The 20,611-nt window shown below is 33.1% G+C and overlaps 1 long non-coding RNA gene across 2 annotated transcripts in view; it reads right to left on the bottom strand.

Moving 5' to 3' along the window:
- The window catches only part of LOC128555324 (uncharacterized), a 30,257-nt gene extending 25,185 nt beyond the window's left edge, over positions 1-5,072 (bottom strand). For both annotated transcript variants that reach the window (XR_008369984.1, XR_008369985.1), the window contains exon 1: positions 4,961-5,072. This is a non-coding gene — a long non-coding RNA (uncharacterized LOC128555324). The remainder of the gene's footprint in view (positions 1-4,960) is intronic.
- Between the last annotated feature and the right edge of the window lie 15,539 nt (positions 5,073-20,611).

Below are 20,611 nucleotides of genomic sequence, written 5' to 3'. Positions count from 1 at the left end.
GTGTATTTTGACATATCTATACCTTGTAAGAATTTTTTTTCTTTATGGTTAAATTTCTTCCCTTTGTTGTTACTGTCCTTTGGACATAGATATTTTTTCTGAAAAACTTCTTGCCCTCAAGTGCAATGATAACAGGTGAGCGATATAGGGCCATCATGGCCCTCTTGTTAAATATATTTTCTTTAAATCAGGGTGAGACAATACACACAAATAACACTTATTGTCCGCTTTCAGGGGAAATGTTTGTGTAATATTCCTTTGTGGCCTTGGAAAATCGACCGCTTTTCAGAATTCACAGTTTTAATTGTGCAAGATAAGAACTTGGGACTTTGAAGAAAATCCGATTTTCAGAAGATTTCGTTTGTTTAGCTCATCTGATTTTTTGAAAAAAAATGATGAGTTATTGTCATCACTTGAGCGGTTGTCGGCGTCGGCGTCGGCGTCGGCGTCGGCATTGCCTGGTTAAGTTTTATGTTTAGGTCAGCTTTTCTCCTAAACTATCAAAGCTATTGCATTGAAACTTGGAATACTTGTTCACCATCATAAGCTGACCCTGTATAGCAAGAAACATAACTCCATCTTGCTTTTTGCAAGATTTATGGCCCCTTTTGTACTTAGAAAATATCAGATTTCTTGGTTAAGTTTTATGTTTAGGTCAACTTTTCTCCTAAACTATCAAAGCTATTGCTTTAAAACTTGCAACACTTGTTCACCATCATAAGCTGACCCTGTATAGCAAGAAACATAACTCCATCTTGCTTTTTGCAAGATTTATGGCCCCTTTTGTACTTAGAAAATATCAGATTTCTTGGTTAAGTTTTATGTTTAGGTCAACTTTTCTCCTAAACTATCAAAGCTATTGCTTTGAAACTTGCAACACTTGTTCACCATCATAAGCTGACCCTGTACAGCAAGCAACATAACTACATCCTGCTTTTTGCAATAATTATTGCCCCTTTTGGACTTAGAAAATCATTTTCTTGGTTGAGTATTATGTTTAAGTCAACTTTTCTCATAAACTATCAAAGCTATTGCTTTAAAACTTGCAACAGTTTTTCACCATCATAAGTGGACACTGTACATCAAGAAACATAACTCTATCCTGCTTTTTGCAAGAATGATGGCCCTTTTTAGACTTAGAAAATCATGGGTAGGACAATATTTCTATTACACAAAAAAATCAGATGAGCGTCAGCACCCGCAAGGCGGTGCTCTTGTTTTTAGAAAGTCTGGTTTCCTAAGTTTTTACTGTATCTGACATTTCTTATCTTACTACCAACATGTCAAAACAGTTCGTAAATTCAGAAGGTATCTGAACTTTCTTCTGTATAAAATAATTTATCTGAATACAGGTGCATGGAGAAATAGAGCGCCTGGGCGTCGTCTAATTTTGACCGCTCGATGTAATGTGTCCCTGCGTCTCCCAAATTTATTCACTGATCTTTCATAATTTAATTATATAGCATATTAACATATGACGCAAAAAGCTCTTAATTTAATCAGCGGATGTGACTGAAGGTAGTAAAATGTAAAAAATAAAGATAACTGTTTATAAAACAGCCCAATTTTAAATGGTCTCAAGGCTGAATTGTGCACATGCACGAGACCTAATATAACATTTCGATATTCGTAAAATCTAATGAAATAACCTAGTTTTTGTTGACTATGCTCTAACACCGTAATATATTTTCAAACTGAAAAAGAGAACGTTGCTAATCAAGAAAACAATACATGGAATACCATGTTTTGTTTCTTGCATACCAGAAAGGGATTTCCGGTATTTTTACCGGTGCTGGAAAAATCCATCTTACACCCCGGGGTGTAAGATGACTCTCGTACTTTAAATGACGTATTACGAACTACATATATGTAGACGATTTATGTAGTTATTTATATTTTATTTCAAGAAACGAAATAAAAACCCAATACCTTGACAGTTCCTCTGTGTTCCTGACAGTATATTTCTCGATTCAAAACACGTTATTTTATCAAAAATTCATAACGTTACGCTGCAACTGATAAAACAAAACCGGAACTAAACATTGTTATTTGTCTTTGAAACGTCATGACGTCTTTCCTGTTTATGGACGTTGCTTTCCCGCGCTTTGTTTAAATACGCTGCTATAAGAAATAGTTCTAAAAAGAAAGCCGTTCGATTGATTGTATTTTTATTATTATTTCTTGATATCGGTATGCAAGAAAAAGATTCTGTCACTGGTTATAGGTGCAGATGGGAATATCCGGCTCTCGGGTAACTGTTTAGGCGGTAACGAGGCTGGAGCCTCGTTACCGCCTAAACGGTTACCCTCGAGGCCGGAAATTCCCATCTGCACCTACAGCCAGTGAAAGAATCTCATATTCTTGCATACCAGACAGGGATTTTCACCGGTGCTGGAAAAATCCATCTTACACCCCGTGGTGTAAGATGACTCTCGTGCTTTAAATGACGTATTACGAACTACATATATGTAGATGATTTATGTAGCTATTTATATTTTATTTCAAGAAACGAAATTTTGTATTTTTGTATTTTTATTATTATTTCTTGATATGCAAGAAAAAGATTCTGTCATTGGTTATAGGTGCAGATGGGAATATCCGCCTCTCAGCTAACTGTTTAGGCGGGAGCCTCGTTACCGCCTAAACAGTTACCCTCGAGGCCGGAAATTCCCACCTGCACCTACAGCCAGTGAAAGAATCTTATAATCTTTAGCCATGCAAAAAGTGATTGTAAGGAACGCAATTCTTTGGCAATAAGTAAAGATACAAAAATATTCAATTCAGCTTATATATTAAAATTACAAATTTAACCTGCAACATCTATTGCCAAAGCATTTGGCCAAAGGATTCCAGTTGTTATTAGCGCCTTTCGTTCACTTACGTCATAGTTTGCTGTTACTTTGTTTTGGAAATTTTCCCCAGTCCGACCAGAATATTCGTCTGTATGAAAAAATATAGTAACGTGTTCGTTGTGGCGAACAATCATTCTTTTGTCCACGTTTACCTATGATTAAGTTGTTATTTCTTTGAATTTCTCTTATTTCTCAAAAGCGTCAAGACACAATAACAGAACAACAGCTTACCATTGAGTCACAAATAATAATAACAAGAATTTGTAACCGAGTTACCAACGTTGGGGCTAAGGACATTTTTCACAAAACATACTGCATGCCAATACAGCATCTTGGCATGAACAAAAAATATCAAGTGCCAGAATGTGACAATATACGCCCGTCATGTAGATGTTACATTAAAACGTATTCTGTATAAGTTTGGTAGACAGTAAGCCAAAACAATGACATATTCAATTCTAACAACCAGGTTAAGAAGTTTCGAGAATAGGCTATTTATAGAAGCAACAAAGGGAAGTAAGTTTTGTTTTTCTAAGATCACAAAAAAACCCCAAAAATACACAACTCCTTACCATGAAGAGATACCTTAAAATATGTTTATTGAAAAAGTGAGATGTGTTCTTTAGACATATGCTAATTATTTTTTAAGACTCTGGTATATATTCTTTTCCCTTTTGAATGCTACATAATGTTTGCAACTTCATCTACAAAGTAAACCCAATTCTGTAGGTGGGTATATATATTCTATAGATATCAACGAAGCAAAAGATGCCGAAGTGTGTTTCTTGTGGTATTTGTAATACGTAGTGCAATGTTCACTATTTTTCAAAAACGGAAAATGTGTCTTTCTTTTTTGCTGTTCCATTATTGCATATGTAAAGTTCCACAGGTTAAATGCGATTTATTCGTAAGACAGTTTTAGTTTAGAAATTAAGACATATATTTTATTATTCATATTCATCCTTTCATAGGATCGAGCACAATCGCTCTCGGCTGGTCATAATCCATATTAACTACGACGGCATGGTTGGAACCGTCCAAAGCCATCAACGCTTTAAGATGGTTCCCCGCATCAGTGTCAAACAGGGGCCGTGAAATTGAATCAACAGCAAGTCCGTCGGGAATGGAGCCTGCATATAGATGTGCACGTAGCAGAAATCTGTATTACCTATCTAATTATAAAAGACAGATACAGATGCGTGTAGCTGTTTTTTAAAGTGGTAACTAAATCTCAGACATGTATATCCTTTATCTGTTAGGTTTAAAGTCACACCAACTCAATGTTAGATTATATGGCGAATTTTCTAGTATTTCCCAGTTTTGATTGGTAAAGGAAATCCTCATGTGCCCCTCTCAGCATTATTTAAGGAACTGAAGTGTACTAGGGTAGAACTAGCGATTGATATTGGTATGTAAGGTTTTAAAAATATGGTATTACTGAAGAAACGGTATGAATCTACACAGTGTAAAACAGGAACGAAGGCAATCCCAGGGGATAAATATCAAACAGGGAATTCCACGCTAAAAAAAAACGAAAAAAAAAAAAAAAAACAACAAAAAACAAACAGACAAACAAACGCAGCTTCTCCAAAACGAAACTCACAGCACGCAGAAGTGCACACTACCAACACACACGTGTGACACCACCTTGGAACGGTCAGTAGCAAAACCACCACTGGGGATCTTAAACCAGTTTATACATATTATAAACAATTGAGAACGATTGATTGAATTGTTAACGATTGATTGAAATTGTATCTTAAAATAAGACTTGTGGTAAATAGTAAGGTTCTATTGAAAGTACGATAAGTTCTGGTCCTTTGATATATTATTAGACAAAGGAGGAAGAAAATCAGATTTCAGAAATACATAATTAGGGAAAGAACATTAAATTTATTCAAAATGTGTCATATAGCATTACACTGTATAGTTTGAGAATGATCTGTTTTATGATTAAGAGCTTATTTCTATTACTAGCCCATATTCAAAGTTAGACTCGCATGTATTTTCCTACAAATATTAAGATATTACTTTGCCCTTGTCGTCTATTTCAATGATTAATTGAAAGCAGTATTTGTTAATGTATCCAGAATAAAAGTTAAATGTACCTCCCAACAGGTATGATAGTCCACACAAAAAATAAAGAATGAACTTCATCTTGTTTTAGTCTAGTTCATTAAATTTGTGTTCTTCGTCGTATTTGATTAAAATACATATTCCGTAATGCATACCTCATGGTTATTTCAAGGTGCGGTAAATTGAAATACAAACAACGTCATAGTATATTTATTTCGGGTAATATTTCAGGTAAATATTTGTAAACACAGTTTTCGCATAAGTACTGTATTTAACTTCCTTTTACAGATATTGAATCACAAGGTTCCCTAACATTAGTTAAAGAGTTGCCAAACCTGCAAATGTTTTGTCCAAACCTATTTTTATAAAAGGTGCCAACACATTCACGTTTGTAATTTTCAAAATTATATTTACATAATACATAAACATTCTGTTTTTGGAAAATGCGTCTTATATTAAAATCCACACGCATTTTTACTTTACGAAGATACGTATATTTGTTCTTAAACGATCCATTTCATCTGACTTTTCAACCGTTAAATCAGTTGAAAATGTCTTTTTATACTTGCCAGTGAAGTATTTGTCCCCGTGTGATTACTAAATTCAAGGATTATCGAAATATACGTTTGCGTTGTTGAAATGTTAACGTATAACTAAGTTCCTTTCTGAAGTTACTTTTTGAATTATCTTTCTTTGAATAAATCACGCATGAAGTGAATCTTGTAGCATAACAAAAGTTAGCTCTCTTCTACATTTTCTTTTTGTGCCTACTGATTTTAATGTTTCATACAGTTTTATTCAACCAAGATAATAACTGGAATATTAATGTTGGTATCAGTTCTTAAGTTAGGATCAACCTTGGTACAGAACATGTTCCGACCTCAGATATATAACAGGATAATCATTTTAATATTGTATAACAAATCATTTTTTTAAACAAATATTTAGGGTCATTGACCATTCAAACACTAGGCAAAGTTTGCAAAGCAACATGTCCACAAAGTCTGAAAAGAGAGGCGTGTATACCAATGCAAACTGCTCTTCGTAAGAACATTGATCTTCGTCTTGTTGAAAAGCGAAACATTTATTGTGGCATACGCACAGTAAAGATAGAATATTTACAAGAATATAGTAAATCTGTAATAATGTAATATTACTAATAAAACAATTTCATATTTGCCTTGTTATTTGTCTCAGGGTTGTCGTATTGGCCCAAAGCCGTAGACTGATGGCCAATACGACTGTTCGAGGGCAAATAACTGGGCCAATATGAAATCTCTTAATTAATGATTTTGTTATTCAACTTTCGAATATTGGCGGTAGCACTTTAAGAACTCTTTGCGTTATCTTAAGGCAGTTATGCATGTTCAAATCAACAATCATCATTTTAGACAGAAAAACAGAATGGGTTGTTCGTAGGAACATGTGAATAATATTTAGAGATATTGTGACGCCTCGACATTATCAGCAATAACAGGAAAATACCGTTTTTATTTTCTCTAGTGAATATCTTCATATAATTTTAGCTGTGAAAAAATGTGATTTAAATGTCAATTTCTTTCTTTTGTAGGCTGCAGACAACGAATTAAGATAATACAAGAATACAGAATTTTTGACAGGAACTTGTTTGTACACAACACCAAATAAGCCGAAAGTATCGTTATAATCTACAAAGACGTACACCTTTCAGTCATACTCGGTTATTACATGAACATGTTAGATATTATTTTTGTCATAAATGTGAAAATTTTTGTGTATATAAATTTTTATTTAGAACAAAATAGCATCATTTAAAAGTCTAACGGAAGTAACATCTCCGTATTTGCCCTCTCTTTTGAAGCAATCCAAATGCTTGAATTCCTTATTGGTCCTGTTTTCTCGTATTGGTCATGCTTTTCTCTTATTGGCTCAGTTATGCTTTGTAATAGCTCTTACATTTTTATATTATGTTCGCAATTTATCTAATACAGTGTGTAATGTTTTAAAGTAGAATAATAATTATATTTATTGTTAATGATTTGCATTCCAATTGAAAAATAATGTTTTTTATCCATAAGATAAGTTTTCACTAAATGTATTGCGAAGATGAGATCTCGGACGAGTACGAGCTCTCTTGATCCCTCGCAATCGATAAGGTGCATTTTGCTGCACCCTTTCCCTGCTATATTTCTAAAATAGACTGGTCCATTATTAATTTTGAGCAGTACCACTTAATGTTCAAAGGGGATTTCACTGAAAATTTACTGACTGAATAGCGAACAGTGCAGACCATGATCAGACTGCACGGATGTGCAGGCTGATCTTGGTCTGCACAGGTAGCAAAGGCAAAATCATTTGCCGCGAGCAGGCTAAAGGTTAAATATACGACGACGATTCGCGAAAATAAACGCAGATCACAGGCAGTCACAGAGTTTGAAAACCTTAGAGACAGGGACTCTATCTGAACGTAGAGGATTTTTTAAACTCTTACACTATTTCAGATCTCTTTTTGAATACAAATAAACCTACGGTAAACTCAAGTTTGACAGAATTACAATACATAAGACGTAAAACAATAGAAGACAAGACGCAAACAAACATAGTTTTAAATTTGATTTAAATTCCTGACTTATATTACCTGTTAGTTTTGATAGTATCTTAAATAAATAGTAAATATTTTTCAGGAAAGACAGTGAAATACGCGAGTTTACGTAAACATTTAGTGAACAATACATTACGGATTCAAAGTCATTTGTAAATGTGGTTTGAATTTTAATCGACCTATACTTCATCTACTAGTATTTAACATTGAAATTTAAACAAAGTTAATTGAGATCGCGCTAATTATATAGTTTCTTATCAATCGATTTATTTAAAGACAATTGCTTAAACTATTCGATACTATTTACAGTAGTAAACCGTGTTTATTGTTATTGTGATCTATATCTGATTCAGTCCATAAATAGTAAACATAAAGTATATATTGCAAAATAAACTATATACTTTAGACAATTGCATTTCATTACTCAGATGCAATTGTTTGTAAAATGTAGCTCATGTTTCATGTTTTAAATAACAGGATAAGCTTATGCTTGACATTAACACTATTACGGACGCTTCTGCTAGCCTGAACGTTTAAAACCAATCTCTGACAACTGTGTCAGGGAGTCGACTAATTGACTCAGTGGGTAAAGCATTAGACTAGCACCCGATCGACCCGGATTCGAATCTCGCCATAGACAGTTGAGGCTTTTCGTCAAAGAATGCTATGCTCTTTGATTTGTTACGGCTAAAAGTCGTAAGAACACAAAGTCGGAAATTGGTACTTTCACCGGTGTCAATATCTCAAACATATCTAAGACTTATGCATGACACTAACACAAAGTCGAAAATCGGTACTTTCACTGGTGTAAATATTGAGAACCACAATTATCTAAGCTTTATGCTCGTCGATAATGGGTACTTTCTCTAGTGTCAATATTGAGAACCATATCTAAGATTTATGCTAGTCGATAATGGGTACTTTCTCTAGTGTCAATATTGAGAACCATATCTCAGATTTATGCTTGACATTAACACAAAAATCGAAAACGGGTTCTTTAACTGGGGTCAATATTGAGAACCTGATCTAAAGACCCCAAAAATTAATGGAAAATATGATATAGTCAAATATCAACAACATCTTTCAGCTTATCACATGCAAGCATTTAAACATTTCATTTCATTTCATTTCATTTATTGGCAAATCGGCATTACAAATGCCTTTGACCATTTACAAAATCTATTACAAATATGGTCAAGACATATTGACATAAAATATAGAAACAATTATAACATACAAATAAAGCGGAACATATCATCCAAAAAGATAGCATAGTAAACAAAACTAAGAAGCGGTTAGAACTTCAAGGGTTTGTTTCCGTAATTTAAAAGCTTCGCTTACATATTTAGCATTATTAATCACTCTTTTCTTATTAGTAGATGACATAATATTAATGAATTTCTGTACAGACGGCCAGGCTGTATTTATAGAATATTTCTCTCTAATGTTTGAGTACTTGTTACAACAAAGTAGGAAGTGATATTCGGACTCAACAAAATGACTTGAGCACATTTTACAGACACGCTGTTGTCTATCAATACCAGTATAACGTCCAACCTCAATCTCCAGGCTATGCGATGCAGTTCTAAAACTGGTGTATTGCCTTCTCAATAAATTGCTTTGCAATATATCCAAATATTTCTCATAACAGAATTCTACTTTAAATTTTCTATAATATTCCAATTTTGATATATTTTGAATCGACGCTTTCCAGTTTTGTATATACTGATCGCGTAACCGTTGTTTAAACATATTATAATAGTTACAATTTGAATCAAAATTCAAAAAGACATCACTAAAGCCTAAATTATCTAACAAAGATTTAATTTTATGAGACCATGAATTTACATTACGGCTGTTGCATTGTTCAACAAATAGTCTATACATAGGCATATCTTGGTTTTTCATGACTTTTATCCAATATTTTAATGCTCTCTCTTTCATGATAACAGACAATGGAAAACGACCAAGTTCTCCAAAAACAGCCAAGTTTGGGGTTTGATTACGCACACCTAAGACATATTTACAAAATCGTAAATGAATTTTATCTATTTCTTTAAAATCGTATATTCCCCAAATATCAGACGCATACAATAGAATACGTGCAACCATTGTATCAAAAAGTGATAATTTCGTTCTAACATCTAGATTAATCCTACTAAATAGAGACAGCAAATTGCTATATGCCCTTAAGGCTTGATCAGAGAGAGTCTTTACAGCGTTTTTCATATTACCAGTGTATGTAAAGTTTACACCTAGATAGCAAAAATTATCGACAATTTCTAATTTCTCACCATTAACAAACCATTCAAATGCATGATTTTGTTTTCGTTTTTCAAAAATGCAGACTTTAGTCTTCTTAACATTTATCTTAAGGCCCCATTTAATAGAATAATGATAAATACAATCTAGCTGTGCTTGTAGAGTATCAGCATTTGTTGTGAATAAAACGATGTCATCCGCAAAGATTAACATATACATAGACAACTGATTTAAATCATTCTCAGTTAGGTTGTTGAAATCTATATTATTTCTAATATCGTTTAAAAACAAGATAAACAGTAGAGGCGAGAGTGGTTCCCCTTGTTTTAAGCCAATAGTGACGTCAAAAAAGTCGGACATTTTCATATTAGAAGTTAATTTAACACATGACTTAACACTTGCGTATATAGACTTTAACATTGTAATGACTTTACAACTAATACCTGAATTACAAAGTTTTACCCATAAAGCTTCACGAGTTACAGTATCAAACGCCTTTTCATAGTCTATAAAGGCACAAAATAATTTAGATTTATTATACAAAGCATTTTGAATAATTGTATGTAATAAAAATATGCAGTCACTAGTGCTACGATTATCTCTAAATCCAAACTGAACATCGTTAAAAACATCATTGGCTTCGCACCATTTATTAATTCTATTTCTTAGAGTTAGTGAAAATATTTTTGCTAATATGTTAACAAGAGTTATTCCCCTGTAATTATTTGGGTTCGACTCATCCCCCTTTTTAAAGATAGGTATAATCACACCTTTACACCATGATTCAGGGTATCTTCCCGAGTCGTATATTTTGTTAAAGATAGAAACCAAATAAGGAGTAATAAAATTATTCGAGTCAATGAAAAAATCAGCAACATTTTTATCATAATCACAACTCTTATGTCTATTTAAACTACGAATTACTTTGGATACTTCCTCAACTGTAAATGGACAATCGAGTTCATCTATACGTAAGTTCTCTGCACTACCAATATTCTCGTTATCCGACATAAAATCATCTTGCAAAGTGTTGGATAACGTTTTAAAATACTCGGCAAACTCATTTAAGCTAATATTAACAGAATCTGGCATGTTTTTATTCTTGTACTTTTTAATATATTTCCAGAACTTACGTGGGTTTTTTTTGCTTAAATCAGCTAGTTTGCTTTTTTCCGTGTAATAAAATTCTCTTTTTGCCTTTCTTTTAATACTGGTAAAAGCACTCCTGCTAGAGAGGAACTTCAATCTGTTTTCTTCAGATGGATTTATTTTAAATGCTCTTTTATCATTACAAAAAGACTTTTTAGCCTGTTTACATCTATCATCAAACCATGGGGACTTCTTAAACGATATTGCCAAAAGTGCGAAATTTGTTTTGAAAAAAAAAAAGAACTTCTGGGGAATATTAGTTATGGAACGGAGCTGTGTAACATATATTATTGGTTTTAAAGAAATGACTGTGATTTTGATTTTATAGTTCATTTAATGTCGTTATTTACTGTACATAAAAACGAACGTTTCTAAATACTGTCATGGTTATTTCAAAACGCAAACCTGAAATAAGGGTTGATAATTTAAAGGCATATTAGATCAAAATTTCATATTTAAAAACATTAACAATTACTTCATATACATTATTCAGTTTAAAACATAAAATCAACAAGTTCATGTGTATTGACAGTACTATGCATAAGGTTTAAAATAGTATAGTAGACGCAACTTGACCCCGATGGTTGACCTCTGCATTATAATACATAATGAAGCACAACCTATTATTGAAAAGGAGTGTACGTAAAACACGAGCTGCACGAGAAGAAGGAAATATAATTTTGTGTAAATATAAATTAGTGTATTGGAAAGTTTTAATTGATCAAATGTAAGTATATATACTTTGATACTGCACTGTATACAAACTAATTCCATATAAATATACACTGCTACCCTAAGCACACTTGATTTCTATAATGAAATAACCGATATGAATAATCAGCCTAAGGTCAACCATCGCGGTCAAGTTGCGTCTACTATACACACTATAATATACATGTATAGATTAACACGGTATCAATGTATACTACCATTAAAAGCTGGCTGTTTTTTTAACAATCAACTGTTACTGCATGACATTTAATCATGAATGTAGTTCTATATGCAAACTTAATTTATATATTTAGTAAAGATAATTATATTTAATGAGGATTTTATACATTGTAAGTAAATATGCAAAAATGCAATATTTAAGCGAAAGATGCCCATTTGATATCTTTAATTATTTAAAATAACCATTCTATTAACATAACATTCCTTCAGAGAGTCGCCCGAATATTCATTACCATATATGAAAGTACAAAAAATTCAAACTACATGATGATATATGTGATATCATGTTGTCCAGTACATAGTCGGAAACCATTTAGGAATAAAACATGTACGCCAGGACTTACATTCCAAAAAGAATGCGAAAAAACAAAGAGATAAAAATGTGATTCTCGAAGAAAACCAAAATAAAGTACAATGTCAGTATTACAGCCGCCTTTTAAACATTTGAATTTCGATTTTCTAATTGGTCGGAACAAATGTCAGTTGTTTAATTTTTTAATCTGTAAACACATTTGGCATTAAATTCAAGCTGGATGCTTTCTTTGAATTTGAATTTCGATCTTCGAGCTGGCTTGAATCTACTAGATTTGTTAGAAATGTAATGCCTGTTCGAAATTTTGTCCTTTGAAAATTTGAATTTCGATCTTGAACCAGGCTCTAAATGGAATGCTAGCTTCAATTCAACACATTATAAACAATTGTTTCGTAATTCGGCTTTTTGAAAGGTTTTGAAAGGAATTTCGATCACCAATATGTGTGAACGCAGCTGTTGACTGTGAACAGAATCAAATTATCGAACTTTCGCTATAGTTTGTGTCGCCGGGCTGCTCAATGGTAGTGAAAACAACATGGGTCGACAGATTTTCAGTATACATGTATTGTCATGGACAGATACCCTCCTGTAAAACAGGATATAAACAAAACAATATAAATACAATGTCAAAATAGGGGTTTAATAATACACATTCATGTCAAAAGCAATGCATGACAAATAATACATATTTAAATTTTAAAAACATGATTACCTGTAGATATATTTATATATAACTACATAATTGGATGTTTTAATGTTCAGCACAAATCGGCTTGTTTACATTTCAAAATATGGCGGATATCAATCGATCGAATGTGATTGGTTAATAACTCGTGCGGGGAAAATAGATATGTTAGATGGTATAAGGGAAGCAAATATTGGTGAATAACTGATACGGCCTACGACTACAAATACAATTACTCTGCCTACGGTATGTAAATAGGTGTTCAGATTTACCCTATGACATATCCAAATGTCACAGGGTGAGAAAAATGTGCAGCCAGACCGGGACTCGAACCCGGTGCCTCGGAATACCGTTCCGATGCTCTACCGACTGAGCTACCCCGGCCGCCTACACATTTTCTCCCCGTTTAAATATTTAAGTTCTATACCGTGACATATTTCCCCACCATTTTGAAATTCGTCCTCGAATTTCAGCGGGTACTTTATATATAAGCAATTACAGGCGTCGGAGACTAACCATTGTAATGCCGTCACGGCCCCACGTTGGGCGCCAAATGTCACAGGGTGAGAAAAATGTGCAGTCAGACCGGGACTCGAACCCGGGGCCTCGGAATACCGTTCCGATGCTCTACCGACTGAGCTACCCGGCCGCCTACACATTTTCTCCCCGTTTAAATATTCAAGTTCTATACCGTGACATTTGAATAAGAAGTTTTTTAGTTTTTTTAGTTTTTATTAACGTCTTATTCATTTACAAACATATAAATTGACATACTGCATAAAACAATTGTAAATGACCGTTCTAATTAGAACTACTAGAGACAATATACATATTCAAATTAAGAACATACCATTTAACTTACCAATTCATATTAAAAAAAACGAGCGCAGCCATGGCGGACAGAACGTAAATAGTACAGCGGGATGAAAAGTGTTCATTGTGTATACTATATGGTTTTCACGAACTTTTAGATGAATATAGAGAACTGATATGGTATCTAGCATGATAATGAACGTGTGAAATGTGTATTAGTATGGACCACGTATAGAAAAAATCAACTAGTGAAAACAGTGAGCGTGACCTTGAGATGTTATACCTGTAATTGTACCCCACCCACCATCTGCCAAAATGTTTTTTGCTTAGAGACGATTTTGATAGAGACCTGCAGCAATATATAGTCATAAAAATAGACAAAATATAAATCTATAGATTAATGATATATGAGAATACAATAGATAAACAGAATGTTCAATATGTCTCTAAGAGGTCAGTCATGGAGAGAATGTGTGTGTAACCTGTTGGATGAGAAATACGAAAAGCAGAAACAAAAAGCAGACAAGGAGAAAGAGAAAGAGAAAAGTACAGGGCAAATAGATAAAGAGTTTGAAAAATTTAGACAAGAAATTAAAAGTTTATTTAAAACTTTTGAAGAAAATATGGATATGAGGTTGAATAAAATGGAACAAAGCTTTAAAACAGCAGTAAATGATATCAGGGGTGAAGTAAATGCAATGTCACTTAAACTGCACTACAACCAAGAACGATGTAGCAGAAGTAAAAACTAAAGTCAACAGTTTAGAGAGTAGTGTTAGTTTTCACTCAGATAGATTGGAGAAGATTACAGAAACACAATAATCAAAATTAAACAAAGTTAAATCTGAGCTTGATGAGATGAAACATAAGATGCTACTACCGGAAAAACAGGAGATGCAGTACAATCTGGTCTTTTATGGTTTCTCAGAGCAGCCTGGTGAAGATCTCACAGAAACTATGAAAACCTTTTTTAAGGATAAGTTGATCATAAATGCTGATAGAGTGAGTGAAATACGTTTCAGTAGCTGCCACAGAATACCCTCTGAAGCAGAAGGCCCAAAACCAATTATAGTGAGATTTGCTTCTTTTGATGATAGAGACTTGGTTTATTCTAAATTTCTGATGCCAGTGTTGAGAGATGAGAAAAAAAGAATAGTTACAGATTTGCCTCCAGAACTGAAAAAAATCAGGTCAAATCTGGCTAAAGCAGCTTACCATATAAGACAAAATGAGGGACTGAAAACCAGGATACAGGAGAAAGGACTATCTGTTTATTTAGACGTCAGAATGTCAAAGGAAGATGAATGGGAGAGAAGAGATATATAACTGTTTAAAACTGTTTCCGAGCAAGGAGAAAGAACTAGGTTGCATAACCGTAAAGACGTGAAGAGAACTGTCATGTTTTGAATGGAAAATAAAACTAATATTATTTGAAAGATGCAGTTTAAATTGATATGCATGTTGTTTTTTTTTTTTCAGTTTTTTTCCTTATTTAATCATAAAGACAACAGGTATTAGTGGCACAATGAAATATGCATTTCTAAGTCGAAAACATGCTACTTTTTACTTATTGTATCATGAAAAATTGACTTAGTAAGAAAAAAGAAACAGAATTGACATTACTTTTTTCGCTATTTATAGCACTTCTTAAATGCTATTGCACAACACTCAGTAAAGATTTACTCTGTTTTCATAGCCTCAAATGGTAGTATAATGCACGATTTTTAAGTGCTCTTCATTTAGTAAAAAACACTCCCAAGTTAATATTACGTTTTTCGCTATTTATAGCACTTCTTAATTCCCATTACACAACACTCTGTAAAGATTTACTCTACTTTGTTTTCATAACCTTAAATAGTAGTATTTTGCACGAGTTTTAAGTGCTATTCATTGATAGTATTTCAACTCCCCCAACCTATTTATACCCATTTCGCACGGTTTTTGCGTACTGTTCATTGATAAAATTCAAATTCTCCTTACTTCTTCTACGCATTTTTCATGTCTATTATTGATAGTATGTAAATCTTACTTATGTTTTCATTTGTATACGGTGGTAAAATAGTCGGATGAAATATAGATTGTTGATGTGTATGAATGACACTTTTGATTTCTTGTATTAAATTTTGGAAAACATGAATTTTTCAAGAAGAAAAAAAGAAAACAGGAAAAATCGAACAAGAATCATTCAATATAACATTCATTAAAATGGTTATACTAAAAAAGTATATGAAAAAGGAATTAATTCTAAAACAAAATCCGAAGAGTAATTATTAAGCAAATGCGCACGTACCTTTTTTTCTAGTTGGTATAGTATAAATTTACAACAAATACTAATGCGGACGCTATGAGCAGGTAGAAATAACATAGTAGATAAAATACTGACAAAATGATATACTTTTGAAAACATGTGCGTATTTATGTTAAGTTGTGTATTTTGTTTCTGAAGCATACACGATTTTGCTGTACTGATTATGTATTTGCCTTGGAAAAACTCGCATGTTACCTGGGGATACAAGAACGGATCTGTGTTTGTTAAAATACAAAATTCTGCTGGTTTGTTATACTTACATGGATTTTTGATACCGTTATCAATACAGTGTAAGGCGGTGTATTTGAGTACACTGGTATAAATATATATTTTGTACTATATGACTATTACATCATATTTATAGGGAATATGCCCAGTATACACTTGAGTAATTAATATGGATGTATATTCAATGCATGAATATTCTTACAATAATTGGACAAGATATAAGCGCCTTGGTGCAAGGCCGCGTTTGTTTTGTTGTGTTTTGTTTTGTTTAGTAGTTTGACTTGTCAAAACACTATATGGCGTATTTTCCCACTTTTCTGTTCTTATATAGAGTATTCGAAGAGATGAGTCGGAAACACCGGATAAATACGATTTTTGAATTCGGTAGAAAATGTAGTACGTTATAAATATATATAGTCTTAGATACAGTTAGCCTGATCAATTTCACTGAGTAGTGGAAACATAAAGGCACATTGTAACGCGGCGTTTTAAAATATTCTGGCGCATATACCTATAACTCTATACGAAGTGGCTATACATGTATTAACGATAATGTTGATTAAACAATTAGTCATAAATACTGTTTTACTGCCTTCTGGCTGGTCAGGGCATGTATGCATATATTTTTTAGTAATGTTTACATAAAGAGTTTGTTGTACTGGTTGGGAACTATTTTCCGGACACATTTTCATATTTCGGCTCCATTATTCCCTAAAAATATATTTGACATAAATGAAGCCCACACTGCACAAACTTCAGCTCCTTCCACATCCGATGTTGTAATCAGCATCGCGCTGTGACGTAAAATATGGGTTCCATGGGGTCTCAAATGGGGTCACTAAAATAAGTTATTTTTCCAGTCAGGTAAACCAGTATCCGGACAAATATTTTGACAGTGTTTTATTGTTAATTTGATATCAAAATAAGTAATTAAACTATTTCTACACATTTCTTTATCATTCATCTCTTCAAACTTGCACATGAAACATAACCCGACGTTCAATAGCAGCTACGAAAGCAAACCGAGGTTGACTATAAAAAACTCGAATTTCGCCTTATACGAATTCTTGATAATTCCAATAGAAATAGAATAAAATTAGTTCAAAAATCAACAGCCCTGCATCTTACGTAACTTTTAGCGTGAAATTAAAAGTAGAACATGTTATCAGCAGACAATCATTATGCAGTCTGATTATTTCTTCCCCACTTGATACCTCGGCATGTGTGAACTACTGCGCATGCGCAATGTTATCTTCATGCCCCGTTAAGACAGAAAGTTGTTTTGTAAACGCAGGTGAGTTATCATTAAAAACCCAAACATTATACAACCTAATAAAATAGTGGTTTGTTGTAGACATGAAGAACAAACATCTAAATGATCTAGATGAAACAATTTCATGAATAACAACGAAATAAAGCGGATATTACATGTGTCCGGAAACTGGTCCTGTCCGGAAAATGGATCCCAACCAGTAAAGTAATCCTTCTGTCTTCAGTTATACCATTTGAATTGTTGATGAAGTGATTTAATATTTTAAAATCGGTAAACTAAACTACAAGCATGCAACCATAAAGGTAACAAAGTGAAATATACTGTTAACAGTGTTAAATGTCCTACCTTCTAGGGAGTGTATTCAATTACTTCCAAAGAAAATGCATGTATTCTAGGAAATGTTGTGTAATAGTACACTATAATTCCAAAACAGTCACATTTTAGTGCTTTTTTCTGTTTTTTACATTTAGCATAAAATCCTAAAATTATTTTTCCTGTTGCTATGACATAACAAAACTGACACAGTTTGACCAGACAAGTTATGGCCCAGTGACAACTGCTATTTTTGTCTAAAACCAATGAATCATGAAAATAACATACTGTTTGTGTCCCTTATGTACATACTAGTAGGAGGTGGATATAGAAATATAGTCTATTTCAATTAATTCGACAACTTTTAATTGAACCAGACATGTATAGAAAAAACAATTATTTATTTCTATAGCTCTTTGATTGAGCCGGGCTTAGTGAGTTTGAAGACACTGGATCCGTGTCGGTCTGCGGGGTCTGTGCGGGTTCTATACGGCTGGCTCAAAGCCTCTGTAATAGTCACAGTGTCTGACAGCCAGCGGTGTGGGTCCCGGGCGGGCTGCGCCGGTGCTGGGGCTGTTCTGGATTCTTGAGATTGCATGCGCGATGGTTATTCGTGGCGCGACTCAAATTCCGGTGAGATAGGTAAATAATACGTTATATAGGTGTAGGTATAAATATGATCCGTAATTAAATATAGGTATTTTTGTTGAAGGTATATATATATAGAGGGAAGTGTAAATTGTATATAGTGGGAGTACGGAAATACTAAGTGATCGTGTTATGCAATTTGAAAAAAATAAGCCTTTAGGGATAAATGATAATTAAACACTTTTTATCCTGTTACATGTATTAAGCCTCTTTCAGGCTTCTTCTTTACATTTTCTGTCACATTTGCTTGTTTTTTTTTTCACGTTTTTGTTGGTTATTTTTCAATGTTGTTTTGCAGTTATGTCATTTTCAGTCATGTTTATCTGTATGTTTTGTTATACAATATTGTATGTAATTCCTGAATGTATGTTACGGGTACAAATCAAAGTAAAGTTTAGCTATGACATCGGGTAATATTAAGATAATATCTTACAAATGTAGAGGACTACATGATTCGATAAAAAGAGCAGATGTATTTCATTTTCTTAAAGAAAGAGATGCAGATGTTTATTGTTTGCAAGATCTGCACATTACAGCTGGCATGCAGAAACAAGTTTACTCAGAATGGAATGCAAACTGCTATTTTAGTTTTGGTGAAAGTAACTCAAGAGGCGTTAGCATATTATTTAAAAAAAACAGCTGGTTTTTCAAACTAATGATATTGTTGTAGATAAAGAAGGAAATTACATTATGTTAGATTTAACTGTATATTCGAAAAGATTCACTTTAGTAAATTTATATGGACCTAATGTTGATAAACCTGATTGTTACAGGCATATTTTTCAAAGTATCGATAACATAGGAAATAGTTCATACATATTATGTGGAGATTTTAACTTAGTAACAAATGTTGATTTAGATTACTGTAACTACAAATCCATAAATAACAATAGGAATGCGAGGGTAGTTTTACTTGATGCCATCAAAGCCAGACGCTTGCTTGATCCTTTTAGAGAATTAAACGGTAATGCAATAAAGTATACATGGAGAAGATCCAATCCTACTCAGCAAGCAAGACTAGATTTTTTTATAGTAACTGAAGATTTCCTTTCTCATATCCGCGTTAGTGATTTAGATATAAGCTATAGGTCAGATCATTCGCCTGTTATTTTAAAATTATCTCTAGAAGAAATTACACATGGTAAAGGTTTATGGAATATTTAATAATTCATTATTACACGACAGTGAGTATCTCAAATGCATAAAAGAGAAAATAGAAGAGGTAAAAGCACAGTATTGCTTACCTGTCTGTAATATGTCTAAGCTACCAGAAATAGATAATTCATATTCAATAACTGATATTCAATTTACAATCGATGATCAATTATTCTTAGAAACTCTTTTAATGGAAATAAGAGGAAAAACTATATCGTATTCTAGTTTTAAAAGTAAATCTACTAAATCTAAAGAACAGTATTTGATTTTAAAGATTAAAAAGCTTGAGGAAAATTTCTCCGAATCTAATCAGGAAGATTTACTTATTTCAAAGGCAGAATTAGAGAATATCAGTCATGAAAAAATGAGAGGACATTTTATTCGATCAAGTGGTAATTGGGTTGACAATGGAGAAAACCCGTCAAGTTATTTTTGTAGTTTAGAAAAGACTATGTAAACAAAACAATTCCTTTTATAGAAAAAGATGACGGAAGTAAAGTCTACTCACAATAAGACATTTTAAAAGAAACCGAACTGTTTTACAGTAAATTATATACCAAGGGAGATACACCCTCTGATATAGATATTGAAGCCTTTTTAGAAAATGCCAATATTCCGAAGCTAAATAATGATCAATCAAATGACGTAGAAGGACTCCTTTCATATGCAGAAGTTTCAGAAACCCTAAAATCTATGAAAAACGACAAGAGTCCCGGCTCGGATGGTTTCACTTCTAACTTTTTTTAAAGTATTTTGGTTACAACTTGGTAATTTTGTAGTAAGGGCTATTAACTTTGCCTTTCTGAAGGGTCATCTCTCTGTTACACAAAAACAAGGTATTATTACTTGCATTCCAAAGGAGAATAAACCTAGACAATATTTAAAGAATTGGCGGCCTATCACATTATTGAACACTGTATATAAGTTAGCTTCAGGTACAATAGCAAAACGACTAAAGTTGGTTTTAGATATTCTTATTGATAGGGATCAAACAGGGTTTCTCAA

This window comes from Mercenaria mercenaria, chromosome 2 (assembly GCF_021730395.1).
Source record: "Mercenaria mercenaria strain notata chromosome 2, MADL_Memer_1, whole genome shotgun sequence".
In the NCBI taxonomy this organism is placed as follows: domain Eukaryota; kingdom Metazoa; phylum Mollusca; class Bivalvia; order Venerida; family Veneridae; genus Mercenaria; species Mercenaria mercenaria.
Note: the sequence above shows the minus strand (reverse complement) of the source record. Positions and strands in the feature narration are given on the sequence as shown.